Source organism: Muntiacus reevesi, chromosome 17, assembly GCF_963930625.1.
Source record: "Muntiacus reevesi chromosome 17, mMunRee1.1, whole genome shotgun sequence".
In the NCBI taxonomy this organism is placed as follows: domain Eukaryota; kingdom Metazoa; phylum Chordata; class Mammalia; order Artiodactyla; family Cervidae; genus Muntiacus; species Muntiacus reevesi.
In genome coordinates, this window is record NC_089265.1 from 52599157 (window position 1) to 52618585 (window position 19429).

The following is a 19429-nucleotide window of genomic DNA, read 5'->3' on the forward strand; positions in this document are numbered from 1 at the left end:
CCAGTGTTGAGCAAGCACCTAGAAATTTACAGAGTCTACCAGCAGGGAGAGTTATGACTGGAAAAAGCCCCCCTTCCTGACATCAAGTATCCTGACCCTCCACACTTTATTATTCTTCATTCATGTGCTTACTATTAAGTGATTTTCCTGTGTATGGACCCCAAATCCTCTAGAACTCTTCTTCCATAAAATTGTCATATATTGCAGTGCTCCTGTCTCATAGAAAGTAATATTTTAGATGGGAACAGCCAAAGAAATAGTTCACGTAAACTCTGAAGCTAAGGCTATAAAACACAGGTAAGCAGGATACTTCTTTAGGGATTATATTTTTAAATAGTTTCAAGTCATATCTGGCCTTTACTTCCCTAAATATGAATTATTTTTCAGGCAGATGTCAAATTCTGTGACTTTTTACAGATTCCACTTTGCAATTATCTACACTTCACTTCCTGAACTGGCACATTTTGCTGAACCCCAGAGCTCTCCTTTGGTTTCTGATAGGCTCTAGGTAACACCCAGCTACCTTGTGACAATAGCTACTTTCAGACTCTTCTTACCAGGAGAGTTCTGGGAATGTTTTGTTCTTGGTTTCTTTGTTGATTATTTGTGTTGTTACTTTATGTCTCACCAGTTCCTGGGGAGTGGACTAGACTAGTACTTAGAAAGCCTGACTCTTTGTCTTCTTAGTTGGGTGAATCAGTTAATATCTCTGGAATTTAGTTTTCTCATCTACAAACTGGGAATCAGATACCAGGCCTGTCTACCATATAGGATTTTTTTGAAGGTCAAGTAAAACCGTGTACTTACTGACATTTTGAAGATGATTCTATGTGGTAGCAACACACAATATCATTATTACTATTGTATTGTTCTTACTCCTGTTTCTACCATACTGCAATAATAACACCGGGTGAGATGCTATCCAGAAAACATGCTCATCATTTTCAGTGAGTTTGTCATGCTTTGTACAAGATGCTTTGTACAACATTTTATATATCTTATTTTTTGTTGAGGAACCAGTTTCCACTTGAATTTTTATTTATCGATACCGATAAATAACCGTGGGGCTTCCCTGATAGTTCAGCAAGTAAAGAATCCGCCTGCAGTGCAGGAGACATGGGAAACATGGGTTCGATCCCTGGGGTCAGGGAGGTCTCCTGGAGAAGGAGATAGCAACTCACTCCAGTATTCTTGCCTGGGAAATTGCATGGACAGAGGAGCGAGTGGGCTCTAGTCCATGGAGTCACAAAGGGACGGACACAACGAAGCGCATCAGTAACAAAAAAAAAACCAAAAAACTATAAGGGGCCTGATTAGATGACAAAAGGGAAAATTGTATTTAAACTCAAGGAGCAAAAAGAATCCAAAGAAAAAAAAGCATATAATGTGTTCAAACCTGCTAGAAGAAATATATATTTTTATTGTGAATTTATATCAAACAGTGGTTCTGCATGAGACAAAGTCATTGGATACACTTATTATGATTTCAACACTCAAAGAATCCACTCAGCTTCTTTTAATCAGAGGAAGAGAAGGTATACATCAGACACAACCCTTTGTGAGGCTCTGTCTGTGAAAATCATTACATTGCCTAAACCCCATGTATACTCCAAGTCTTCATAACACAGTTTGTTAGCAGTAAATTGTTTCTGGCAATTCTGTGCCTGAAGTTTCTGAGCAGCTTGACACTCCAGTTTATCGCTGGAGGACATTATTAGTCACTCTATTATTTTAAAAAATGCAGAGGTAATATATGTGTCTATGTAGTATGCGTGCTGAGTAATAACCAAGGGAATGGGATATTTTTACAGGCTAGTGGTGGGCACGCTCTGCTTGTATGTCGTTCCACATCCGCCCCACCTGTTGACTTCTTGCTGACCTGCCTCCTCAGCATCATGTGTGTGGCCTAAAAACAGGAAACTGTGCTTCCACATTTAGTACTTGTTCCCCCGGCTACAGATTGTAAAAGAGTGCCAAGCCTCAGGGGATGGGTTTTTATCCAGACAGACACAAAGCTGATGAATAAATAAGTCTGCAACCCTGATCTCAAGCAGGACAGGTTGGCTGAGGAGCAGATAGGGGCAAGAGGTAAGCAGCTCAGGGTAACTGAGGCCTCAGCTAGTCTTGATGGAAGCCACTGTTTAGCCGTGTCAAGGAATGGAGACCTTCCCTTAAGAATCAATGACTGGCTTGTTCCTATGAGGGCCTGCAAATGACTCAGAGCTCTGGGCACAACTCTTCACCTGCCCTCTGTGACCAGTGGAGTGCATGCAGCTCCATGGACCATTTCCTTTGTCATCACTGGGCATTAGCATGATCTGAGGAGCATCTGTTGTTTTTCTTGCAGAAATAAAAAATAAAAAAATAAATTTCGTAAGAAGTATTTGGCTTTACAAAAGTGAAGGAGTATATGCTTACTCGTGACTTGCTTGAGACTCAAGTAATAAGAATATTTGCCTTGTAAGAAGCTGGTATCTGCAAACAGCCTCCCCACTTCCACTCCCCCTAACCCAAATCCACCACCTCCTGGCCGGCCCAGAGTTACACCGGCACTCTTGTGCAGGAGCACTTTCATTACCGAATCCCAGACACCCCTTTCAATTATTAAAGAATGCCCTGTTATATTTATTAGAGAGGTGGCTGGATATTGCTGCCGATTGTTGAATTTCGGTTTCCTGTGGTTGATTTTCATGCATGAGGAACACCCAGCTCCTGGGCAGGTATCAGGGCTCCATCAATCTCTCCAGGCTGCCTCAACCTCAGGATATGTAAGAGTAGCGGATAAATTGGAAGATCAATGACTTGTCCCTGCTGCCGCATCAGCTGCTATTGAGAAATTAATATGAGGATCACTATAAATAAAAGATAAAAGATGATATGGCTAACAGTGTAAAATATTAAGGCTGGACACAATGTGCCGGAGGAATCTAAACCACAAGAGGAAGAAATTAACCCTGTACAGGCCTCCACCACCTTGCCGCAAATCCAGTCTGAGAACAAGAGGTGGTGCTGGAAGATGAGAAGGATCTCTTCCTACAGAAAGGGTTAACGAAAGAGTGTTCCTTCTCTTCTCTGTGTTATAGAGTTTTAAGGCTAGAAGAGATTGCAGAAATTATTTAACCCTAGACATCTCATTTTATATGAGGATACTGAGAACCAGAGTGCTAAGTGGTTTGCTTAAATATTTGCAGCTAGCCAGCAACAGAGCTGCTAATGGACCCCAGTTCCTGTGCTCGGTCCTTTTCATCAAGCTATCTCCTATCACAAACTCTCTTCGTATAACTCCCATTTTTGTGCTCTCTAGGGCTTCCCTTAGAAGAGCGCTAATTTGTAATCATGCCAGAACCAGTAAAAGACAAGTGTGTTTCTTAACATACAGGCAAGACCAGAGATCTATGTGCAGCATGATAATAACATTTGAAAGATGTCATTTGCAGAGTATCTCTGATTCTGGAGCTTCACAGAGGGCACTATCCACGTTTCTCCTAGAGAAGAGAAAACGGACAGATGATCAGACTCAAAAAGATATGTGGAGTCCAGAAAGGAGTTTGGGAAAGAAAAGAAAAATGCCAGTTGAATTAGGAAAATGCTGGTTGTCAAGAAAATAAGGCCCTAAGAGGAGCGACCTGTTGAAAAGTCATGGGTTAATTATATTTGCATCTAAAAGTCTAAATTGAGCTGCTGGCTCTTGTGCTCAATTTGTGTGCACTAATCTGCATGGCTCAACTCAAAGTGACTCTGAATCCCCAGGGTTTCCAGTTTTAAACTTTACTCTGCCAGTACTGGCAGCTTCCTGGGTGTCTCAGTGGTACAGAATCCACCTGCCGATGCAGGAGATATGGGTTCGATCCCTGCATCGGGAAGATCCCCTGGAGGAGGACCTGGCAACCCATCCCAGTATTCTTGTCTGGGAAATCCTAAGGACAGAGGAGCCTGGCAGACTACAGTCCATGAGGTCACAAAGAGTTGGACATGACAGAGCGACTGAGCTTGCACACACACACTGGCCACTTGAGGCGTGAGACACGAGGCTGCTGGGATTGCCAGACAGCTGAGTTAGGCAGATACCTTGGTCTGAAGTTCTTTTTGGCTGCTTCTCAGGACAACTAGATGGGATTTAGATTCCTTATATGCATTTATGGATCTACTGGTCTTGACTCTAGGTGATACCCATGAATTCATTTGTAGTTGGCAAGGAGCATTTAATTTCTCATCTCCTACATCATTTAAACCTCTCTTTAGAGCCTGGCCTCACTCTCACATGTTAATAATCAGAAGTCAGCTACATGAAAGAGTCAAGTCAAGCTCCATCTCTTGAAGACAAATGCACTTTAAAAAAATAGTGGGATGCAGATTTTATTTAAAGTCATTGTCACCTACTGGGTGACAAAGTCTGATTCTCTCTTCAGCAGGTAAAAAAAATTCCATGATCTCAAACTCTTGCTTTTCCTTTAAAAAAAAAAAAAGCAAACTTCTATCAGAGCTATTTCTTAAGGGCCAAAAGTGTACGTTACAAAAAGAGAGAGAAAAAAAGATTAGAGATCAATGCAAGCTCTCCCTGAAATACCTGCCTCAGTTGAGAAATGAATATGAAGATCACTATAAATAAAAGATAAAAGATGCTATGCCTTTTTGAGTAAAATATGAGGCCAGTCACAATATGATGTATCAGGTTTAACCAAATTAACCCCCTGGGATAAACAAGGGCTTGGATTTTGCTGCATTTGAAAAATGAACTGATATTAAAAAAAATAAGCTTATATATGAAAAAAAAAAGAGTCATCCAGGGGCTCAAAAAGGAGAATTCAGCTTCTTTCCTTTTAGGTAGTCTCTCTCAGACACCTGCATGAGATTTGGAAAATGCTTTCCCCTGGGCGACAGAAAACAGAGCAATCATTCAGCATTCTGCAAAGGTGCACCAACTTATCTTATTGGTTGATGTGGTAGCTGGAAGCTGTGTTTAGGGGATGGATTATTTTTTGCATTTCAGTCTACAAGCTTCGCTCAGAAAATATGCTTTCCATTAGGATGTACACAAATCATTTTCTAATATACCGTTCATTAGATTAATGTTAGTATTAGAGCTTCGTAGAGCACATATGTGTCTTGGGCATTTTTCCAGAAATGCATTATGTAACACATGGATTTCCAGTTCATAATTGCAAAGGTTTCAAACCTTGAGCTTCAGAGGAGAAGCAGGCTAGCTGCAATGAATTTTTCACTCCCTTGCCTAACTAGTCTTCCTGAATTGTGTTCCTTTTCCAGGAAATGAGATCAAAATAAAAATGAAATTTGGTTCAGTCAAAGCAATTACTTTGATCTCTTGAGATTTTTCCAGTTTTTCTCTAAGTCTGTTCCATATAGTCTCCTTTTTTTTTTTTTTTTTTTTGCATGTTTTGACCTTCTCTATAACCCTGAAAGAATATAGATGGGTTGGGTGACTCACAGCACTTTTGGAGTAGTGAGCTGAATTATTTAGCATAGGCAATGGGAGAAAGTGGAGGAGTAAGCAGGGAGAAATAATTTTAAATTATATCTTTAGCTGGAGGAAAATTGGCCTACCTACACAAGAGTAAATATGGCATATGCAGTGATTCAAATACTCAAAGATGTCTGTTTTAGCAATAAAGACCAGATCTGGACACAGTCCCTGGCAGAGTCAGACATACACCTGCACATTCACTATATCAAAAGAACCACAGAAGTGTGCTGAAAACTGCTTAAGTGAGAGACATAAACACAACTACAGATGAACGGACAGGAATTCAAGGTTTTAAACGCTGGACTGCTGGCAAAGCAGTCAGCAGGGTAAGCTCAAGCCAATTTTCAGTTGTGAGACACTAGGTTCACACTGCAGGCATGCTGAAAGGTTTGTTCTTCCTGCCCAGTGTTTTCGGGAGGATATTAAACACCGCTGTTAAATGCCTGCAAGTGATTGCCAGAGTGAAGCTTTTGAGAATGATGGCCATGGTCTTTAATAGGGTTGTGGCTTTGTCAAGAATCTCACTCAGAATTTCCAATGTGATTTTCAGTTCAACTTCTTTTTGGATGATATATACAAATAACTCATTTCAAGAATATATGTAGACATGAAGTTAGGGACCAGGTGGTGTCAATTTGTGTGGTAATCTCCTGACCTAACCTTTTAGCTTTTTTTGTTCCTTGATTGTTTGTATTTGCTGTTCCCATTTTTTGGAAATACCATTTCCAGAAATATTCTCTGTAAATGATTCCTTTCTATGGCACTCACTTCTTAAAGATATTTCGTCCTTGATTGTCCCGCCAGCCTAACTTTATCAGATTACCTTATTTATTTATTTCACATAATAATAACAAAAATAAATTTTATCTCTGGTTTCTATTTGTATTTAGGTAAGTTTCTTTCCAAAGAACAAAAGCCCCACAATGACAGAGGTTGTTACCTTTCTTATCCCTTATTCTATGTTTTAGAATAGTGTTTGGCATGTAGTCATCACTCAAGGTCTGTTGACTGTGAAAAGAATGTGTGAGTAGATGCATGGATTTGGAGTTATTTCAGGTCATTGTTAATGATGGCTAGGGTTGGTGATTAAATTGCACTTGTAGGTTTTAGAGTTGGAAGTGATCTTGTTGCGTCTCACAGCTATGACAAAACTCTTCCTTCTGTAGCATCCCTGACAGGTAATCAACAAGTCTGTGCTTGAGTAACTGTATACAAAAGACACTCATCAGGGCACCCTCCTAGCTGTCTTCAAACAGATCACTGCCTTCCCTGGGAGTTTGCTCCTTGTTATTCAGCTGTAATTATGGGGGAAAAAAAAGAAACAAAAACTGATTTACTCAGAATCATCTTCTGTGTCTCCTTGTTCTAGTTCCTAGAGGATAGTCCAGACAGAATTTCTCTAAATTGCATCCTTTGGGTTTGCATTCATGCTTGGAACAAAATTAGCACACCACTATGGCAAAACTCACCATGATTGTCTGCCACTTATTACTACAACCCTTCTTATTATTTAGAAATAATGTGTCTTCATGTTCCACATTATAATTCAGAGAGTATAGGAGTATAGCAATAAAAGTAATCTTGAGGTTATGTCAGAAGCAACCAGATAGACATTTTCACTTACCCTCTTAATATAGTCAGTGCTGATGCCGTGAGGGATTGAGCAGTGTAGTTACAGCATTATTGCCATTGCTGGAAAAAAAAAATGTATGTATGGTGAAATATATGGTAACTTTGACAGCTTTACCTGATGGGGAATTTGTCAACGACATCGTAGAGCTATGAGTGTTTCTCAGAAAGTTGTGATATAAAACACCTCTCTCTTTTCTTTCTTTCTTTCTTTTTTTTTTTTGTATGTTCACCTTCACAAAAAGCATACCTCATATCCTTGAAAGAATGATGCCTTAGTTGACATTCTTTGGGTCCTAAAGGGCCGGCATCTGTGCATAATAGTGTAGAGTTACACAGAGCCTGGAAATTTGGCTCCAAACTGAAAGCTCCACGGAGTCATTCTTTTCATGTCTGTTCACCAGTGTGTATGAGTGAGAGAAAAATCAAAGTCCTAGTCTGCTGATCAAGGTGATCCCCACGCTTTCACTTTTTGCTGTGACGAACAGGTACAGAGGTGTAAAATATCTGAAAACAGCCTCATAGGGTTCGTGAGAAACTGAAGTGGGGTGTAGAGAATATGTAACAAGAAGAAAAACAAGAGAGGGCTACTGGCAAATTTTTTCAAGGACAGCTTATGGAGCAACAATAACAGTAACAACAATTGATTTGAAAAGACTGAAGAGCAGCACCGATTTCTAAGCTCTCTGCATGTATTTAATTCCATGTCACGGCTCTGGAAAATGGGTGAGGTTTTCAACCTCCTGTTGTTCAAAGAAAAACACTCCTAAAAGTCCACCAGTAATAAGAGGTATAGCTAGGGAAAAGATCCAGGCAAACTGATTTCAGAGTCAGTGCTCTTAACTAGTAGGTTATATGCCATAGGCAATACTTGTACATTTTGAAATCAGTTCACAAATACTATTTTTACCCCTAAAGTACACAGGGAATACCCAGGGAAATTGGCATCATAATTATTTTGATTTCTTTGCCAATGATCAGTTAACTTTTGGCAGTTCAATGTCCTTACCCAACTTCTTAAAAATTCAGCCTCCAATCCAAAAAAATAAGGTCTAAAGGAAATAAATATCTTGTATATCTAGTTCAAGAAAGCAACTAAAAACTAAGACTCCCCCCCCAAAAAAAAACACAAAAGACTAAGACCCCTGAGGATGTAAATAAGAAGGCAAAACAAAGAAAGAGACAAGAGCTCCAGACCCTGTGATTAAGCTTCATGTTTTGAGGCAAAGGGGCACTCAATTAATGCTTCTTTAATACCTGGGCACAGAGGCATGGCTCTCAGAAGCCAAGAAGCCTCCCTTTCATCACTGATGCATGGTGCACTTCTGGCAGGGTCACTTCCTTCTTTGCGTCTCAAAGCTTTTCATCAGTAAAATGAGGGAATTGGAACAAGGTTAGTTCTCACAACCTAGCTCTTACATTCTGTGCACTGGTGAGTCTAAGTAAGTGCCAAATGTCTTTAATTGGAAAAATTATACTTTTTTCTTAATCGTTTATCTTCTTCTGATTTTTTTGTAATTTCTAATACATAAAAATATATCAAATTCCAAGTAACTGAGACATTAACTTTCCATTCTCATTTCACTGCTAGTTTAGCCAAAAGCCTGTAGAATTCTGATGCAGACCATGAAAACACACTGTAAGTGTCCCCAAGACTTTTCCGTATTTGGTTCTCCTGTGATTTCCATTGGCAGAACTATCTTGGACTGTCATCTGCAAATCCATCAAAAGGAAATTATGTAATAGGAATTCATTATCAGTGGTATTAGAGAAAGAAATCCTAGAACTTATCTTACTATGTGAACCTTCAGCCATATACAGAATCAACAAGAAAGGTTAAACTTTAAAGGCAACATATTCCCATGAATAGAAGGGAGAAAATAATACAAATAATATACAATGCTAAATTATGTACATTCACATAAATACAGGTGGTCTTGAAGTATATTCTTAGATATTAGTTGGATTAAAGTTGGGGGCAACCTTTTTATCTCATAGAGAACATTATTATTTAAGACACATACAGACACACATATCTGCCCTGCTGACCCCTCACACGTTCAGTTGATTCCAGTCATGTCCCCAGTTCATTTCCCCATATGTTTATTCTAGAATTAGTGATTTTTGAACAGCTATTCATCACTAGAAATACCTATTCCATGACCCCAAAGTACTTTTTGGCATTTGGTAGCATATGAAGGGGAAAGTCATGAGTTATATGACAGAAGCATTAAAGGGTAAACCTTAGATTAAGTAAGATTTTATGCATAGTTCCTAATCCCAAAATAAAAAGAGAAGGATAGCAGAGAAGGTCATTGAGTAAAGGACTTGTCAGAGTCAATGTTAGGATAATTCATTGACTACTGACTGTCCAGTCATTTTAGGTTATAAAAGTATTCCTGAGTGATGCCATTGTTTTATGAAAGGATCTATGTAACAATAGCTTTATCTTCCTGGAATTAGTTTATATGGCAGTAATATGCATAGAGAATGGCGATTGTGAATTCATGCCTTCCCAAAACTGAAAACACTCATTAAGGTACAGGTTTACCCAAGACTGCAAATGATTTATCTATACCATACTAACTGAGACTGTATCTTACCATTTTTATTTGTTAAAGGATATAACAAGGCTACCTTTGAGTAGAGTAATAACAGGGTATTTACAAAGTAATTTCAGGTTTAAGTTTTGTAAACAAAGTTCAATATTTACCCACCAAAATCAAATCAGCTCAATTAATGTTACTGGAAATGCCTTGACACCTTTTCATTGCCACTGAAGGAATTTAAAGCACCTTTTGAACAGATTCCCTCCTATAATTCCATTTGTACACTTATATAATAGGACCTGTTATTTTAAATGCTAACTCATAAGCCTCAGAATAGATACCCAATGTTTCTAGTGATCACTTGGTTTAGGGGTCTCAGGTTTGGGCTCTCAGACTTGCCTTTCAAGTTTTGCATTCTGGACTTTTGAAATGACTTCCTTGCAACCAGGAAAAATTATCTGAATGTAAAATCCAATTAAATAAATGTGGCAGTAGTCAATGAAGCAGACTAGCATAGTGACTAGGACAATTATGGGTTGGTTACTTTAAACCTCTTTGTACCTCACTTTCTTCATCTGAAACTGAGTTTCTTCATCAGTGGTGATACATAATGGTACCAACCTCATAGAATTATTATAAGAAATGAATGAGTCCACATATTTTCTTAATGTTTGGCTTATAATTAGTAAGTTCTGTTAGTTATTTTTAGTCATTAGCATTATCTCAAAACAGTGATAAGGACCTGTTATTTAGTAGTTCTGTTTTTTGGTCATATAGTTTAGACTAATTTATGTGGTTTAAATGTGGGGAGGGAAAAAGAAAAACTGTTATTTTTTCCTGCTCAAGAAACCGAAATTACATAATTCAGAAATGTTTCTAAGTTGTCATCTGCTTTGACTCTGTCATAGCCAGAGACCATTTATTTTCTCAGAAAGTGACAGTCCTTATATTTGTGTAACATGAAAAAAGGAGATAAATGCTAGGTACGATATATACCCCTAGGCATAGACATGCCTTATGTAGTGGCGCACTGTTCCTGCTGGGTTCAACCGTGGTGATTCAGAGCCTGCTACTGACTGTCATCAGGAGCAGGAAAGCGTGAGTAAGAGCTGTAGGTATTGGCCATTAGGTCCTTCTACAGCATCGATGCTGTCAATCAGCCTGTGGCCACACCCTCCCCTGGACAACCTTCTGTGCTCTTTTGAGCACATGCAGGTGGAGGCTATCTTCAGTGTGGTGTACATCAATTTGTGTGTACAAATTTAAGAGTGGAGTTAACAAATACCAACCAAATTTGTGGCTCTACAAACTAGGAAAATAGTTCAATAATCATGATATGAAGAATCAGGCAAATACTCATTTGGTGTCAACCCAATAAAAATACCTTTTTGGTAAGAAAAAGTTGCCAAAGATGAAAGCCCTGAATGAGTGCTACTTTAGCCTGATCACAGAGTCAAAACAAATAACACATGCACATACACGCACCCTCTTCACACTGATGCCCCACAGTCTTTTTTGCGTCTTCAAATTGAACAGGTTGATAGTTGTCCTTTATGAGCTGGGTCCACCAGACAAGCCTGATTACTTAACAGAATATCTCTGTCTTGTTATTTAATAGACATCCCAAACTTCCGATCAAATACACACATAATCACTCATGTTCTGTAGACTTTCCAAAACAGAAAAGGACAGCTCCATTCTTCCTGGTATTCAGTTACCAAATGTGGTTCATCTGTCATTGTTTTTCCTTCTCTCTCCTTCCACATTCCAATACACAAGCAAGATATGCCATCCCTATCTTTGGTACAGAATTTGACAGTTTCTCACTGCTTCTACTATTACCACTCAGGATTAAGATTTCGTTGTCTCTCACCTTGATTGTTATCCTCCGGAAGACTGCCCTTAACACAGTGGCCAGAGAACTTTGACAATTTGAGAATACAAATCAGATGAACTACATGACTTCAGCGTCTTCCCTTCGCATCAGAGCTGAAGCTGAAGCTCTTACAATGCTGGAAAGGTGCTGCATGATTACCCTCCACGTTATATACTTGGACTTATTTCTTCTACCTCTTCTCCTTGCTTACTCTTTTCCAAACACCTTGTACTCTTTAGTCCTTGGTGTTGGGGGAAAAAAAAAAGCAAATACAGTAGCAGACATTTTCACTTGCTGTTCGCATTGCCTTAATTGCAGTTCTCTTTAGTATCTGCTTTACTCATTCACTCTCTCTTATAGATCTTTTCTCAGATATCACCTTCTCCATTATAAGCCCTTGCTTAGTTTTCTTGGGCTTCCCTCATAGCTCAGTTAGTAAAGAATCCACCTGCAAAGCAGGAGACCCCATTCAATTCCTGGGTCAGGAAGATCTGCTGGAGAAGGGATAGGCTACCCACTCCAGTATTCTTGGGCTTCCCTTGTGGCTCAGCTGGTAAAGAATTCTGCCTGCAATGCAGGAGACCTGGGTTCGATCCCTGGTTGAGAAGATCCCCTGGAGAAGGGAAAGGCTACCTGCTCCAGTATTGGCCTGGAGAATTCCATGGACTGTATAGTCCATGGGGTTGCACAGAGTTGGACACGACTGAGCGACTTTCACTTACCCACTCATAGTTTTCTTATAATAACCCGAAACCCCATTGGTACACCCTTCTTCCTTAGAAATCTCTCTTTGCTGTAGAATCTGTTGAATGAATGAATATAATGAATTATATCAAATTAAAAAAAATGTAAACTGAAAACACTTATTGAGTGATGGGGTCACTAGGATATAAAGAAGAAGTGTAAGTTCAATCTTTACCATTCATGATCCATTCTCTCAGGTCTGCTGTGATGTATCCATGTATAAAAAACATACTTAGATAAGACTAGTTAATAGCTTAAATTTGTTAGGATCCAAAAATGTTTGTAGTAGAAATATGATAAAAAATTGTGTCAGAGATTCTCAACAAAATATTAGTAAATTAAATTCAAAAAAGTATAAAAATAATTATATACCATGACGAAAATGGAGTTTGTCTCAGTTATGTGAGGTTAGTTCAACGTTTGAGAATCAATTAATATAATCCATTCAAGACTAAAAAGGAGAAAAAATAAACACGTAAGCATATAAATACATGCAGAAAAGCTTTTGACAAAATCCAGAGTGCACGCATGATAAAAACTCTCAATAATCTAGGAATAGTGGAGAACTTTCTTGACTTGTTAAAGATTATCTGTAAAAAAATCAATAGCTAATGTCATACTTAATGGAGAGAAACTCAGTTTTTGCACTAAGATTAAAAAAAGGCAAGGATGTCCCCCATTATTATCACTTCAGTATTGGCTTTAAGCCCTTGATAATGCAATAAGGCAAAGCAAGGAAATAAGAGGTGTACAGATTATGAAGGAAGACATAAAATTATCTTTGTTCACAGACGACATGATCATCAATGTAGAAAATAAAGAGTTGACCAAAAAACTTCTAGAACTAATAAGTGATGTTGGTAAGTTGGCAGAATAAAGGTTAATATAAGAAAGGTAATTGCTTTCCTATATACAAAAAATGAACAAAGGAATAGGTTAAAAAAAAAAAAAACACCGTTTATATTAGCACCACCAAAAATGAATAACTTCAGTATAAATCTAATAAAACATGTACAAAACCTCTATTGTTTTCCTCAATAAGTGGAAAACTACAAAACCCTGATGAATGAAATCAAAGAATGAATAAATTAAGAAAGATTGCATGTTCATGATAGGAATACTCAGTTTTACCAAAATACTAGTTTTTTCCCAATGTAATCTGTAGAAATTCAGTGCAATTCCAATCATAATCCCAGTAAGTTATTTTATGGATATTGTCATATTGATTCTAAAATTTATTGTTTTTTGTCTTTTTAAAAAAATAATTTATTTATTTTAATTGGAGGCTAGTTACTTTACAGTACTGTGGTGGTTTTTGCCGTACATTGACATGAGTCAGCCACAGATGTACATGTGCCCCCATCCTGAACCCCCTCCCACTTCCCCCCCTTCCCATTCCTCTAGGTTGTCCCAATGCACCAGCTGTGAGTGCCCTGCTTCATGCATCGGACTTGGACTGATCATCTAGTTCACATATGGTAATATACATATTTCCTTGCTATTCTCTCAAATTATCCCACCCTCGCCTTCTCCCACAGAGTCCAAAAGTCTTTTCTTTACATGTGTGTCTCTTTTGCTGTCTTGAATACAGGGTCATTGTTACCAGCTTTCTAAATTCCATATATGTGCGTTAATATCCTGTACTGGTGTTTTTCTTTCTGACTTACTTCACTTTGTATAATAGACTCCAGTTTCATCTACCTCATTAGAACTCACTCAAATGCGTTCTTTTCTATAGCTGAGTAATTTTCCATGGTGTATATGCACCACAACTTTCTTATCCATTCATCTGCCGATGGACATCTAGGTTGCTTCCATGTCCTGGCTATTGTAAACAGTGCCGCAATAAACATTGGTGTACATATGTCTCTTTCAGTTATGGTTTCCTCGGTGAATATGTCCAGCAGTGGGATTGCTAGGTCATATGGCAGTTCTATTTCCTGTTTTTAAAGGAATCTTCTCCATAGTGGCTGTACTAGCTTGCATTCCCACCCAGTGTAAGAGGGTTCCCTTTTCTCCACACCCTCTCCAGCATTTATTGCACTTTTTGATAGCAGTCATTCTGACCAGTGTAAGATGGTATATGAAGAGGCAAAAACCTCAGAATAGCTATTACCTTATTGAAAGAGGACAAAGTTGAAGGAATATTACCCAACTTGAAGATTTACTTTGAAGGTACAGAATCAAGACAGTGTGATATTGGTGAAAGAACAAAAAGATCAATGGAACAGAATAAAGAGCCCCAAAATGAACCTACATGAATACAATCAACTCATCTTTAGCAAAAGAACAAAGGCAATATAATGGAGCAAAGATAGCCATTTCAACAAATAGGGCTAGAAAAACTGAATATCCATTAAAAAAAAAAAAAGAAATAGAGACACAGACTTCACATCCTTCATAAAAATTAGCTCAAAATGAGACCTTAATGTAAAACACAGAACTATAAAACTCCTAGAAGATAACATAGAAAACCTAGATGACCTTGGGTATGGCAATAATTTTTAAGATGTACCCCCAAAGGCACAATCCATGAAAGAAAGAATTGATAAGCTCAGTTCAGTTCAGTCACTCAGACCTGTCCTTTGTGACCCCATGGACTGCATCACGCCAGGCTTCCCTGTCCATCATCAATTCCCGGAATTTACTCAAACTCATGTCCATTGAGTCAGTGATGCCATCCAACCATCTCATCCTCTATCGGCCACTTCTCCTCCCACCTTCAATCTTTCCCAGCATCAGGGTCTTTTCAAATGAGTCAGTTCTTTGCAACAGGTGGCCAAAGTATTGGAGTTTCAGCTTCACTCATGCCAATGAATATTCAGGACTGATTTCCTTTAGGAAGGGCTGGTTGGATCTCCTTGCTGTACAAAGGACTCTCAAGAGTCTTCTCCAACACCACAGTTCAAAAGCATCAATTCTTCGGTGCTCAGCATTTTTTATAGTCCAACTCTCACATCCATACATGACTACTGGGAAAACCATAGCTTTGACTAGACGGGAGCTTTGTTGGCAAAATTATGTCTCTGCTTTTAATGTGTTGTCTAGGTTGGTCATAACTTTCCTTCCAAGGAGCAAGCGTCTGTTAATATCATGGCTGCAGTCACCATCTGCAGTGATTTTGGACCCCCGCCAAAAAAATCTCTTACTGTTTCCATTGTTTCCCTGTCTAGGTGCCATGAAGTGATAGGAACACATGCTATGATCCTAGTTTTATGAATGCTGAGTTTTAAGCCAACTTTTTCACTCTCCTCTTTCACTTTCATCAAGAGGCTCTTTAGTTCTTCACTCTCTGCCATAAGTGTGGTGTCATCTACATATCTGAGGTTATTGATATTTCTCCCGGAAATCTTGATTCCAGCTTGTCCTTCATCCATTCAAGCGTTTCTCATGATGTACTCCGCATATAACTTAAATAAGCAGGGTGACAATATACAGCCTTGACATACTCCTTTTCCTATTTGGAACCAGTCTGTTGTTCCATGTCCAGTTCTAACTGTTGCTTCCTGACCTGCATACAGGTTTCTCAAGAGGCAGGTCAGGTGGTCTGCTATTCCCATCTCTTTAAGAATTTTCCACAGTTTGTTGTGATCCATACAGTCAAAATAGAGAAGGCAGTGGCATCCGACTCCAGTACTCTTGCCTGGAAAATCCCATAGATGGAGGAACCTGGTAGGCTGCAGTTCATGGGGTCGCTAAGAGTTGGACACAATTGAGCGACTTCACTTTCATTTTTGCCTTTCATGCATTGACAAAGGAAATGGCAACACACTCCAGTGTTCCTGCGTGAAGAATCCCAGGGACGGGGGAGCCTGGGGGGCTGCTGTCTATGGGGTCGCACAGAGTCGGACACGACTGAAGTGACTTAGCAGCAGCAGCATACAGTCAAAGGCTTTGGCATAGTCAATAAAGCAGAAATAGATGTTTTTCTGGAACTCTCTTGCTTTTTCAATGATCCAGCAGATGTTGTCAGTTTGATTTCTGATTCCTCTACATTTTCTAAAACCAGCTTGAACATCTGGCACTTCACGCTTCACGTATTGCTGAAGTCTGGCTTGGAGAATTTTGAGCATTACTTTACTGGTGTGTGAGATGAGTACAATTGTGTGGTAGTTTGAGCATTCTTTGGGATTGCCTTTCTTTGGGATTGGAATGAAAACTGACCTTTTCCAGTCCTGTCGTCTGCAAATTTACAGGTATTCAAGTATAATAAGGTTTATTACTTGTACCTGAATACCTCAAGATTATATTCTTAATTTAGACTTTACAATTCATTCAATATATATTCAGAGCTGATACATATTAAAAAGTGAGTTAAAATAGCTAACAAGTTTTACTTTCTAGTTTCCTAGGTTTAAAATAGGAGAAAGTAACAGAATTCAAGTTTTAAAAAACCTCTAATGACTCACATTTTCTATCTCTAATTAAATACCCTGTGAAATACTTTTGCATCCTATACTGGTTTCATTAATTCTGGCCACTGAATTTAATTTAAATTCACTACTATAAAATGAGAGATCACTGTAAGATTTTGTTTCTCTGTTGGCATGCTCAGTGAGACTTACACATAGTCATCTGCTAGTTGGTAAAGTGTAAGCAGTCTTGTTTATTGCAAATAATTTAGACAATAAAAATTTTTTTTGCTCCATTTAAGAATAAAGTTGTTAATCTAAGATTACAGAAGAATCTTTTTGCTAAAGCTAAAAGCATTTCTGCTTTGATTTGCCTCAAATGCAAGTATTACCCAATTTCTTTCTCCTTTCATAGTTGTAGAAAAAGAAAACTAAATATGACTATAAATCAAACCTACTACAAATGAAACTGCACTGCAGTTCAATGATTTCTAGATGATTTCTATGCTCAAACCATTCTGTCCTCTCTTCCTAAACAAAATTTTAAGAAGTTAGCTTAGATAAAATGAGAAGCTGATTTAGACATAGGTCCTGAATTTACAGCTTCAATGATTTAGGAAATCATTGAGAGTTCTACTAAGCCTCAGTTATCACATTTGTAAAAGGGTGAGTATTAAAAAACTGACTTCTGGAAATGCCTGTCATGCTGATTCTGTATTTTAAAAGTAGTGTTGTTGTTCAGTAGATAACTTGTCTCTCACTCTTTGTACCTCATGGACTGCAGCACCCCAGGCTTCCCTGTCCTTCACTAAAATGTTGACTAAAATTTGAGTGGATAATTATAAAAAGAAGATGAAAGAATCCCTATTAGCATTCTTATCACCTAGATAAACCCTGGAGATCCACTGATAGGAGAAGGGGCTTCTCTAAGTTTTCTTCATCCTGATTTCTGGACAGTCCCTTCCTTAATCTGGTTTTGCTGCAGACAATAACATTTTGGCAAGTTTTATTCAAATTCTTTATGCCTCAATTTTAGGAAAGAAGAATAGAAGCTATCTACTAAAAACTGATGCACAACTTGAGAGTTGTGAGTTAAGTTTTATTTGGGGTGAAATGAGGACTGCAGCCCAGGAGACAGTGTTTCAAATAGCTCTGAGATGCAGCTGCAAAGCAGCAGTGAGGGAAGGTCCATATATAAGGTTTTGGTGAAAGGAGAGTTCGATACCATTAAGCACTCATTTTACAAAAGGTTTTTTGTTAGTCATGAGAACCTGATGTCACCATGAAAGGATTTAGTGCTTCTCTAGATATGAGGAGATTCAAGAATTGGGATTGTAAAACCTGTTCCTAAAAGCATCCACCTATCTAAAGACCTGTCCCACCATATTACCTGAAGCACAGAGTGTCTCACTCCACCCTTAACTCTTAGATCAGGGGTTGTTGAAGGTCAACAGCTATAGTAGCAGGGGTTCAATTGCCATAGAGGCAGACGCCAAATGCCTTTCTTGTTCAGTCATTGACATTGCTCTTGTTAAGTGCCGAGTTGTAATTGACACAGCCCTGCTGAGCTCTGCCAGGTCAGATATAAGTCTAGAGTATCCTCTTTTTTCTTCTGTATAGCCCCTGTCAGTTGGTAAGGTATAAGCCTTCCTTTGTTTTGACTGTGACTAGTGTGTTTGCTTATTTCTAAAAAAAATATTTTTAGTGTCTATTTGCTTAGATCAAGAGGATTGGGCTGTATATATTTTTTCCAACCTTTATTTTTCTACTTGTTTAAGAATAAATTAGTGATAATTTTTCTGCCCAAATTTAGGTAACAGTCTTATGGTCACTTTACATTGCCAACATTTTCAATTCAGGAATTAAACTCATCAACAGAAAATAGTAATCAAATTTTCAAGTAGTATTTAATAGGAAAATTCTCCTCTTTCAGTTGGGCTTTCTATTGCCTGGAATATTCCAATGAAAATGATTTGAGAGACGGAAATCATGGTCTAGAATACCCATAAAAGCAACTTCCATCAAAAGAGGCATCTAATTTAATTGGTAGGGTCCCTGAGGCACTCACTGCAGATTTAGAAAAGGGACCCCTGGAATAATGACCGGCTTTCTCCTCACCCAGTTGAAAGGAGCATGGCTACCTACAAGTTCAGCAATTCACATAGGGCATCTAGGAAGCCTTCATCTCTTTCTTCTAAACTTTGTGAATGATTTTTTTCAGAAACTTCTATAGTTCAGTTTGGATTGGCTTTCTTGATTTCAGAAGTTTTTAAATTAATTTTTACTGGAGTATAATTGCTTTACAGCACTGTTGTTTTTGCTGTACAGTAAACTGAATGAGTTATATGTGTACATACATTCCCTTTTTTTTGGTTTCCTTCTCATTTAGGTCACCACAGAGCTTAAGTACAGTATGTTTTCCCTAGTTATCTCCTTTATACATACACAGTACATATGTCAATCACAGTCTCCCAATTCATACCATCACCACCCCAGAGTATACTTTGAAAAGTTTATCCATTCATTTTGGAATGCCTTAAAACTGTGATACTGCATTCAAGAGAGTTGATGAAATTCTGGACTCTATATTTCTTTTTTGAGTTCAATTCTGTTTAGTCACTCAGTAGTGTCCAACTCTTTCCAGTGCCATGGACTGCACCACTCCAAGGCTTCCCTATCCATCACCAACTGCTGGAGCTTGCTCAAACTCATGTCCATTGAGTCGGTGATGCCATCCAACCATCTCAACCTCTGTCATCCCCTTCTCCCCCTGCCTTCAATCGTTCCCAGCATCAGG